The following is a 9,812-nucleotide window of genomic DNA, read 5'->3' as shown; positions in this document are numbered from 1 at the left end:
CCTGAGTGCAGTTCCTGTCCATCCTGCTCCAGCAAGGCTCTGGGGGAAGCTTGAGAAAGGAAGCTGGGGTGACCCACAGGCCGAGGGCTGCTCTACCTGAATCCTGCTCAACATCCAACCTGTTAAAAGAGCCCAGCCTCAAGGGCCTGAACTATCTAGGCCTCTTCCACTCACATCACCTCCTCATTCCCCATCGCCCCCTCACCCCAGCTGCCCCAAGGCCCTGCCAGTAGATGCCACCTCACCCTGCACTGACCTGCTCTCTCCAGGGTCAGGGAAGTTTTCTGACCTCTTGGTCTTCGCTGCCTCCATGATGCCACCACTCCTGGCTCCCTCCCTCCTCTCTTTTCAGTCCCTAGCAGCTCTTCTGCAGTTGCCTCCTCCTCTGCCTACATTCTAGGTTTGCAAGTTACTTGGGGCTTGGTCCTCTCTCTCCTTGGCTACATAAGTGTCTCAAACTTCGATCTAAGGGCTAAATGAGGACCTGTACCCTCCAACTAGGGCCCCTATCTTTTCTTAATATACTACCCCTAAACAGCACCTCGGACTCATGGTATTCCCCAGACATACTTCTGCATGCCCTTCTCTGGGGAGAAATTCCACCATTTTGGAACTGCACTAACTGTGAGCTACTGGGCCCAGAATTCTCCTGTCTGGCTTCAGCCTCCACCCTAGTATTAGCTAATCCCTGCCATGCTTCTCACCAGGACTTCTGCCATGAAGGAAAGGCTCTCTCTTACACATCCCGTCACAGGCATGTTCTTTCCTACCCCTTTGCCACCTGGCAGATGACTCCTCCTCCTCCCTTCAAAGACTGCCCTGGGACTACCTGCCCAAGAAACTATATCCAACTCCCCAGCTCCCTGACCCAGATGGGGCTGAATCTGCTCATTGCCTGATGGGTGTCCCTGGTACCTGAAGGCTGAGGCGCAGTGAGTACTCCCTGGCTGCCAGTGAGGACCCGCCCCTTCACAGTTGTCTGTGAAGCACAGACAGTCTCTGGCACAAGGTAATAGTGCAGCTGTTAATACTTCTACTCCTGTTGGAAGAGAGTGCATTAGCTGGTGCAATTTATCAGCTGTTTGAGAAACACAGGGGAATTAGTTACTCCAAGGATAATGGAATTGGGTAACTATTGCTAAGTTTAACTGATTCTCAGGAAAAGATAATGAAAAGCTTAGAGCAAATTTGGATAAAAGTTTATGGATTTGAGATCACTGTCCAAGGATGCAGTATTTAAAACTGTGGCAGGGACCCCAGGAGATGATGCAAATACACCATTAGAATGGTTCCTAGAAACATGGAAAAATAAGTGAGATAGGCATGTTAGAATTGCTGTGGCAGACTGTGGTGGAAGTGGGTGTACAGGAGTGAGGTACTAAGTACGATTGGAAAACCCACCCAAGGACCCCAAAGATACCAAAACAGTAAAGAGTGTGCTGGAAAGAAAGGCACCAGCCTCACTAAGAAGTAAAGCAGTGGTTGTCCTCAATAGGTCAGGACTGACAGTAGGAGATATTGTCACAGAACTGAGCTCACTGAGAGTAGTACTGCTCATTCTGTACAATCAAAAGAAATCAATCAAGGATGACGAGCCTAGTCATCCCAGTCACAAGTCCCTTGCTAAGTTTCCAGACCAGAACCAGTTTTCAGACTCAGAATGCATTGATTGAAGAAGAAGCCAGATCTCCAGAAGGAAGGATCCCATAATACCACAGCAAGTGTGCATGATAATTATTTCCCTAGCCCTTCCCCAAGGGAACCTGTGGCCATTTATTTGGATAACTGTAGATACCGGGAAAAGAATACACAAGCATTTCAAGGACTATGAAACACAGGATTTGAGTTGAAATTATTCTCTAGAGACCTGAAATAGCACCCTCTTGTTAGAGTTGGGGGCATATGTAGTTCAGATAATAAATAGATTCTTGGTCTGAATCCTGCTCATAGCAGGCCCTCTAGGTCCACACACTCACCGGGTGATATAATCAGATAAACATACTTCATGGCTAGCATAATCTTCTATATTGGGTCCTTGGCCTATGTGGTAAGAGCTATCATAGTGAGGAAAGCCAAGTGGAAACCTTAAAAACTTCTCCCTATTCCAGCCAAAATAGTAAATCAAAAACAATATCACATTCCAGAGGTGATGGCAGAAATTAGTGCCACCATTAAAGACCTAAAGGAAGTCCATTGTATCTTCTTTAATTTACCAATAAAACTCAGATACACCCTAGAAGATGGCAGTGGGCTACTACCAATTCAGCAAATAGTAGCCACAGTTGCAGCCACTGTGCCTGCCAGGTGTTCTATCTTTGCTGCAGTAGATTAACATGACCTCAGGCATACAGTGTGTGGACACTGATCTGGTGACTCCATTCTTTTCTACCCCTATTAGGAATAGTTTGCATTTACTTGGAACAAACAACAGTATAAATTTCCAGGGTTAGGTTATCGCTCCTTCCTGCAGAACATCACACTGGTCTACTCTATCGATAATGTTATGCTATATATACAATGGAATATTACTCAGCCATAAAGAGAAATGAAATTGAGTTATTTGTAGTGAGGTGGATGGACCTAGAGTCTGTCATACGGAATGAAGTAAGTCAGAAAGAGAAAAACAAATACACTATGCTAACACATATGTATGGAATCTAAAAAAAAAAAAATGGTTCTGATGAACATAGGGGCAGGACAGGAATAAAGACACAGACATAGAGAATGGACTTGAGGACACGGGGAGGGGGAATGGTAAGCTGGGACGAAGTGAGAGAGTAGCATTGACATATATACACTACCAAATGTAAAGTAGATAGCTAGTGGGAAGCAGCTGCATGGCACAGGGAGATCAGCTCGGTGCTTTGTGACCACCTAGAGGGGTGGGATAAGGAGAGTGGGAGGGAGACACAAGAGGGAGGGGATATGGGGATATATGTATGCATATAGCTGATTCACTTTGTTATACAGCAGAAACTAACACAACACTGTAAAGCAGTTATACTCCAATAAAGATGTTAAAAAATAATAATGTTATGCTGATCAGACACGATGATCAAGAAGTGATTAACACATGGATGGCCATGACAAGATACACGTACTCCAGAAGATGACTCCTGTGAAGATTCAGAGCCTGCCACATCAGTAAAGTTTTTAGGGATCCAGTGGTCTAGAGCGTGTCAGGAAATTTCCTCTGAAGGATAGGACAAATGACTACATGTTGTACTTCTCACCATGAAGAAGGAAGCACCATGTTTGGTAGGCCTCTTAGGGTTATGGATGTAACCTATTGCGCACCTGGGAATATTACTGTGACCCATATACCTGGCAGTAACACAAAGGCCTGCCACCTTTGAGTGGGGCCCCAGGTAGGAAAGGGCTCTGCAGTGTTTTCAGGCTATAGTACAAGTAACCCTGCTATTTGGACCATATGAATCATCAGATCCTGTGGTTTTTAAAGATATCAGTAGTGAGAGAATACATTGTGTCCCTGAGGTTATGGAACAAAGCCATAGCATTTTCCTTGAGGAATTATACACCTTTTGAAAAACAGCTCCTGTTATTCTCCTGAGCCCTGATGGATCTGGAGGGCCTGACTGAGAAAGTCAGGCAAGCCTAGCAACAACCCATCATAAAATGGAAGTTGTACATTGGGAATCAAGTATGAGCAGGATTGGTGGGCACAAGTAAGCTTCACAAACAAGAAAGCCAGGACTTCATGTGTCTGCTTCTGTGGCACCAGAGCCTCTCCCCGGGCTCACACCTATGGATACATGAGTGATCCCCTAGGGCCAGCTGATGGAGGAGGTAAAAGCCCAAACTTGGTTTACAAATAGATCAGTATGTGAGTCAAGCCAGAAATGGTTAGTTACTATATTACAGCTCCACTCAGGGGTGACCTTGAAAGACAATATTGAGAAAAAATCCGATGGGCGAGAGCTTCAGGTGGTATACCTGGCCATTGACTTTGTGTAGAAAGGTTGTCTGAAATTAAAATATATATGGACTCAAGGGCAGTGGCAAATGGCTTGGCTGGCTGCTCAGAGACCTGGAATGAGAAAGACTAGAAGATCTGGGACAAGGAAGTCTAGTACAGAGGCAGGCAATGGAGGGATGTTAGTGGCGTGAAGTATGAAGAACTTCATGTTGCACGTTAATGCCCACCAGGAAGCATACCACAATGTAAGAGGTACAATAATCGGGTAAACACAATGACTCTACCAGCTAATATCATCCAGCTTCTGTCATTGTACCCCAGTGCTGGCTCAGTGGGTACAGGAATGGAGTAGCCATGGGGACAGGGATGCAGGCTATACATAAACCCAATACCATGAGCTCTTACCACAGTTGATTTAGCTGTCGCCATTGTCAGATGTCTAGCCTGCCAGCAACAAAGACCAACTTTGAGCTGCAGATACAGTACCATGAGTCAGAGAGATCAACAGGCCACTTGGTTGCTAATTGACTACATGGCCCTCTAGAACCCTGGAAGGGCAAGTGATTCTTTTTGACAAAAATAAATACACATTCCAGGAATGGGTTTGCCTTTCCTATCTACAGGGCCTTAGCCAAATCACTATTCAAGGGCTTTCAGAGTATTTGATCCACTAGCATAGGATCTCATATAGTATGTCAAACCAAGAGATCCACTTTATGGCAAAGAAGGAGTAAGTCCATGACTGTAGAGACCACTGATCATATCACATACTGCACCATCTAGCAGCTGCCGACCCGATAGAGTGTTGTGCAACAGCTTGTTGGAGGCATAGTTGAAGCGCCAGCTTAGGAGTGGTACTTTACAAGGATGATAAGCCATCCTCCAAGACACAGTTCTCACTATGAGTGAAAGACCCTTATATGGATTCAAGTCCCAATAGATATAATACAAAGGTCTGAGAACCAAGAGACAGAAGCAGGAATGGCCCATTTTACCATCACCCAGTGACCCACTTGGGAAATTTGTGCTTTCCATCCCTGCAACTCTGGACTCTGTAGGTTTAGAGATCCTGCTTCCCCAGTAAGGAACACTTCCACCTGAGACCACAGCAAGAGTCCCATTAAACTATAAGCCAAGACTGTTGCCAGGGAATTTTGCCTCCATTTTTCCAGAGACCAACAGAAAAGAAGTACTCTTGGAAGGTGTACCTAAGCCTGGTCTTCAGGAGGAGGAAAGGGTACCGCTGCACAGTGCTACACAGTGGGATCCACTTGAGTGCCTCTCTCGTACTCCTTCCCCCAATTTTGACAGTAAAGGGGCAAGTGCAGAAACCCCAGGCTAAAATCGAATCAGATCAGGAATTAGATCCTCAGGGATGAGGGACTGGGTTATGCCACTGGGGAAGCCATCAAGATGAGTATATGCTCAGTGCTAACTGAGGGAATCTGCGATAGATAGAAGAGGAGGAAATGAGTGCTAACTGTGGCCCTGAGATCAACTACAACAGCAGGGGCTGTAGTTCATCTCGCTAATCTTTCTCTTCTAAGCTTCCTTCAAGAAGAGAAGCACATCAGAATCATTGGTGACTCAGCCTGGCTTGAGAGAGCCCATTGCTAAGTTTTTGCCAACCAGTTTTCAAGCCATTACAAACTTCAGATTGCCTTAGTGGGAGTATTTACACAATGACAATTTACAAACGTTCAAATCAAGGTTTGGCCTTTTCTTTTTTAAGAGCCAGTTGTTAAATATGTAACGGCACACACAGCACTAAAGTCCTGGAGGAGCTGCTCACAGAACCTATGGGAAGTGGTTATATGAAGAAGTGGATCCAAACAGTTCAAGGGGTGGACTGTGGTAGATGTAATGGTGTGCTATCCAGAACACCCTTCAGGAGTCAAAGGCTTATTCCCCCCGCTTAGGAGTTCTGCTGGAAGGCACCTCTTGGCAGGCATCCCTTCTCTTTGGGGATTTCCTTGGGTGAAAAACATTGCCATGCCTGAAGTCATGCCCCCTTCCAGGGACAGCCTACATCTAATTACTGATCAATATCAAGGAATAAGGCTTAACCTCCTCACCCCAAATTAGGAAAACTCTTTGAGGGATCATCCCAGCTCTAGAACTCTCCTTTGGCTCAGCTGAGACTTTTCTTGTGACTGCATTGGATCCAGCTTCTCCCTCTGTTCAATCCTGCCCCCTCCCCTCCACTCCCCTCCCCTCCCCTCCCCTCCCCTCCTCTTCCATGAACAATCCTACATGCCAATCTCTGTCTCAGAGTCTTCATCCCAGGGACCCAACCTGAGGCAGGCAGCCAGGTCATGGTTTCAGCACAAAGGTCCCTTCAACGTAGGAAAGTCTTACCCCTTCCCAGGGGTTCTTGGACTCTACAGACACAGAGCTGAGTGTGTCCAAGTCAGCCTCAGTCTCTCTAACTATGAAAGAGGCTAATCTTCCCATTCTTGTCTGGCCTGGAGTCTCTCCCCTTGGCCAAGACCTTTTAGGTCCTCAGGTCTCTGGGCCCTGGAGGTCATGGAGGTGAAGAGAAGTTGGCCAGTGGAGCTAAGCATCCTCTGATAACCACAGGAGCACTGGACTGCAGCCTCTACCTGGTACTGTCCACTGTGCCCACAGAGTCTGGACTCACAGTGGCTCCTAATAAGACCTTTTCCAGGACAAGCAGTTCCACTGTGCTGTGAGTAGGAGGCCTCAGGAGGGATATGGGGGAGCTTTTCCTGCCCCACAAGGTTTGGAAGGGGGCATGTGACAGGGGTATGAATTGATTCTTGAGTCTGGCCCTGTTGCTGAGTCTGTTCACCGACGCCAAATAGAAACGTGGAGACAGATTTTTGGGTGAAGTAGAAAAGAATAGTTTTATTGCTTTGCCAGGCAAAGGGGACCACAGTGGGCTAATGCCCTCAAAACTGTGTGTCCCGCCCTGGAACGGGTAGTGAGGAGTCTTACAGTGTTCAAGGAGCAGGGCGTGATCAGCTCGTGGGCATTCTTCTGATTGGTTGGTGGTGAGGTAATCGGGAGTCAGCATCATCAGCCTTCTGGTTCCAAGTGGTCTGGGGTCTACGTGCTTGTGGGCAGCACACAGTTAACTTCTTCCACCTGGTGGGGGTTTCAGGATCTGCAAAACAGCTCAAAGGACATGGCTCAGAATATTATCTATAGCCCTTGAGGAGGAACTAAAGGTCCTTGACTTTGTTTAATGGCTAAAGTATTATTATTTTGTCTTGCTTGACTGTTTTCCTTTCTTTCTGTATTTTCTGACTTCTCTGATAAAATTTATTCTTTGACTAAAGTTTTTCTACAGACAAAAGGCAGGTGGAGGACATGGGTGGGGGTCTATTCTGGGAAGGCCTCATAGGGTCCTGCTCGGTTACAGTTCCAGGGACAGTGAGGGCCACAGCTTGCTCCATTCCTGAGGATCAGGGGGAATTGTGGCCCTGGAAAGAGTCCCTCGAAGTCTCTGATTGCAGTGCCAAGAGAGAGAAACTCCAAGAACCTCTAGGGCTGAGCTCAGGGCAGAACTGCCACCTCTCACCCTGACCACAGCAGCAGCTGTCTTTGTCTGTACCTGCTGGGACTCTAAGTCTGTTCATCTGCCTGTATGTCTGTCAGTCTGTCACTGCAACTGTCGCCAGGTGGTCTTTCCATCTGTCCCTTCCAAGCTTTGCCTGAATCTGTTAGAATCAGGGTCTGTCCATCTCTTATTGTCAGGAACTTCAGTCTGTGTCTCTCTGTTTGTCTGTCACTGTCATGGGCCCGTTCTGTCTGCCTGTGACTCCTGGACTTTCCAACTGGCCGACACCAAGGAAAGATGCTCCTTCCTACCACGGAGGTTCGTGATAACTAGGGGACCCAGGCCCACAGCCATGCCTAGTGTTTTTGTTTGGTCTGGAGCCCAAGCCTGTCTCTCTCTGTCCCTAAGCATCAAAGGTGTGGGAGCCTTTGGTGTGACTGTGGCTCAGGGCATGGCCTGAGACTCTTGCAGCTTCCTTTGATTTCTGCCTGGGTTCCAAAACTGGTTGGTATGCATTTCCAGGGGTTGGACCTGTGAGAGGAGGTGTTAGGGTCTGAGTCACAGGTCTTCTATGAATCTAGGCTGGGCACAGCCCCGCCTCTGGCTTTGAGGAGGGCTAGAGCTTCTGTTTCAGTTGAAGACCTGGGAGGACCTACAGCAGCTTCCCCACGGAGATCCCAGTAGGAGAAGGGGCCTAAGGGTTGTGGGGGTCAGTCGGGAAGACCATCCTGGGTGTGGGGGGATGGGCAAGACTATGAGTTATCATGTAGTTTCTGAGTCGAAGCTGTGGCTCCAGCAACAGTTGCTGTTTCCCTGGCCTCCACTCCCGGCACATGAAATGACCACACACTTATCCAGCCCTGCTGGCGCAATAGGCCTGGGCGGGAGTCAGGGCCTCCACCGGGACAACTCGGGGCTGCCCCAGGCTCTGGGCAGGAGGAAGTATGACACATTGCCAGGGAGCTGGGCTTCCCTCCCTTCTCTTGCTTCCTTTGAGATAGTTTCTAAATCCGTTAAGTGGGAGAGGGAGCAGGCAGCTATGCTGATGTTGGGTTCTCAGCTCCACTGCCTCCTGGGTGACCCAAGGTCATCCTCTTGGCTCATCTCTCAGATGCTGTTGTTGATGAGGATAATGATAACAACATCCCTGGTTGTGTACGGAGTACCTTATAGCCTGGTGCTGATCTTTGCCCCACAGAGCATTTTCTAAACTTTGGGAAATTCATGCTGCCTTTCCATCCTGACTTCCATAAAACCTGTAAGTATTTCTATTAATCAGAGGTAAGAAGAGGCTCACTTTCCTCAGACTCTGGAACACAGTCACTGCTGGCACCTATGCAGTGAGTGGTCCTCCGCAGACCTGGGGGATAGAGCTGTAGTTCAGAGCAGAGACATCACAGTCCCCCAGCAGATGACAGTGCTCCCCTAAGGCCTAGAAGGTAGCCAGGCAAGCCCCAGAATAAATGTTGAGGAGGAGGATGCCCCAGTAGAGGATGTGTCCACCTCCCACTGGACACTGGTCTGTCCCACTGGGAGGAAAATGTCAGCCATTTGACTGGGATGCATTCCAGGCACAGGGGCCTGGGGATGGTAGGAGAGCTGCAGCTGGTTCCTGTTCCTGGAGCCCAGGGCTGTGGTGCGGGAAACAGAGAGCTACGAGCAGTGAGGCTGGAGGGGTCTCCGGGACTGTGGGGCCAGAATGGCAGAGCAGGGTCTTCGACCAGACCAAAGGGCTTGGAGCTCATACTGAGCCAGCAGGCAGCCCATATGGGACACAGCCAGACTAATGCACTAAAATGTAAGCACCTCAAGTGTTGGGTTCTTTGCGGAGCCTGGCATAGTTCTTGACACTTTGTAGGACTCAGTAAATATTTGTTGAGTGAATTAATAGGTGCATGAATCCAACTGGCTGCCTGGGGAGCGAAGCAGGAGGGACCTGTCCTAGAGACGAGTGCCCATGGGACAATCATGGTAGACGGCTGTGTGGGAGAGGTGGGGTGGGCCAGGCAAGGCTGTAGGATAGAGAGAAGTGGAAAGATTTGAAAGGGGCAAGGAAGGTGAAAGCACCAGGACATGGCAGGAGACTGGAGACTGACTAGGGAACTGAGACCCCGAGAGGACCCCAAGCTGAGCTCCTCGGCCTGGTCTCTCTCCTAGGACAGTGGTACATAACAGTTTCTTCAGGCCTCCCAGAGGCTGTGGGGCCAGAGACTTGTGGATGAGGGCTGTGCTCCACAGTGCACTGGCAAGACAACATCCACACCCACGTCAGATTGGGCTCTTCTTGAGCTAACTGCCCCAAGGAGACACTGGAGATGCTGGAAGTAGAGGCAGCCCACCCACAGCCATGAC

The sequence above is a fragment of the Eschrichtius robustus genome, chromosome 2, assembly GCF_028021215.1.
Source record: "Eschrichtius robustus isolate mEscRob2 chromosome 2, mEscRob2.pri, whole genome shotgun sequence".
NCBI lineage: Eukaryota > Metazoa > Chordata > Mammalia > Artiodactyla > Eschrichtiidae > Eschrichtius > Eschrichtius robustus.
The sequence above is the reverse complement of the archived record's forward strand: the minus strand, read 5'-3'. Positions refer to the sequence as shown.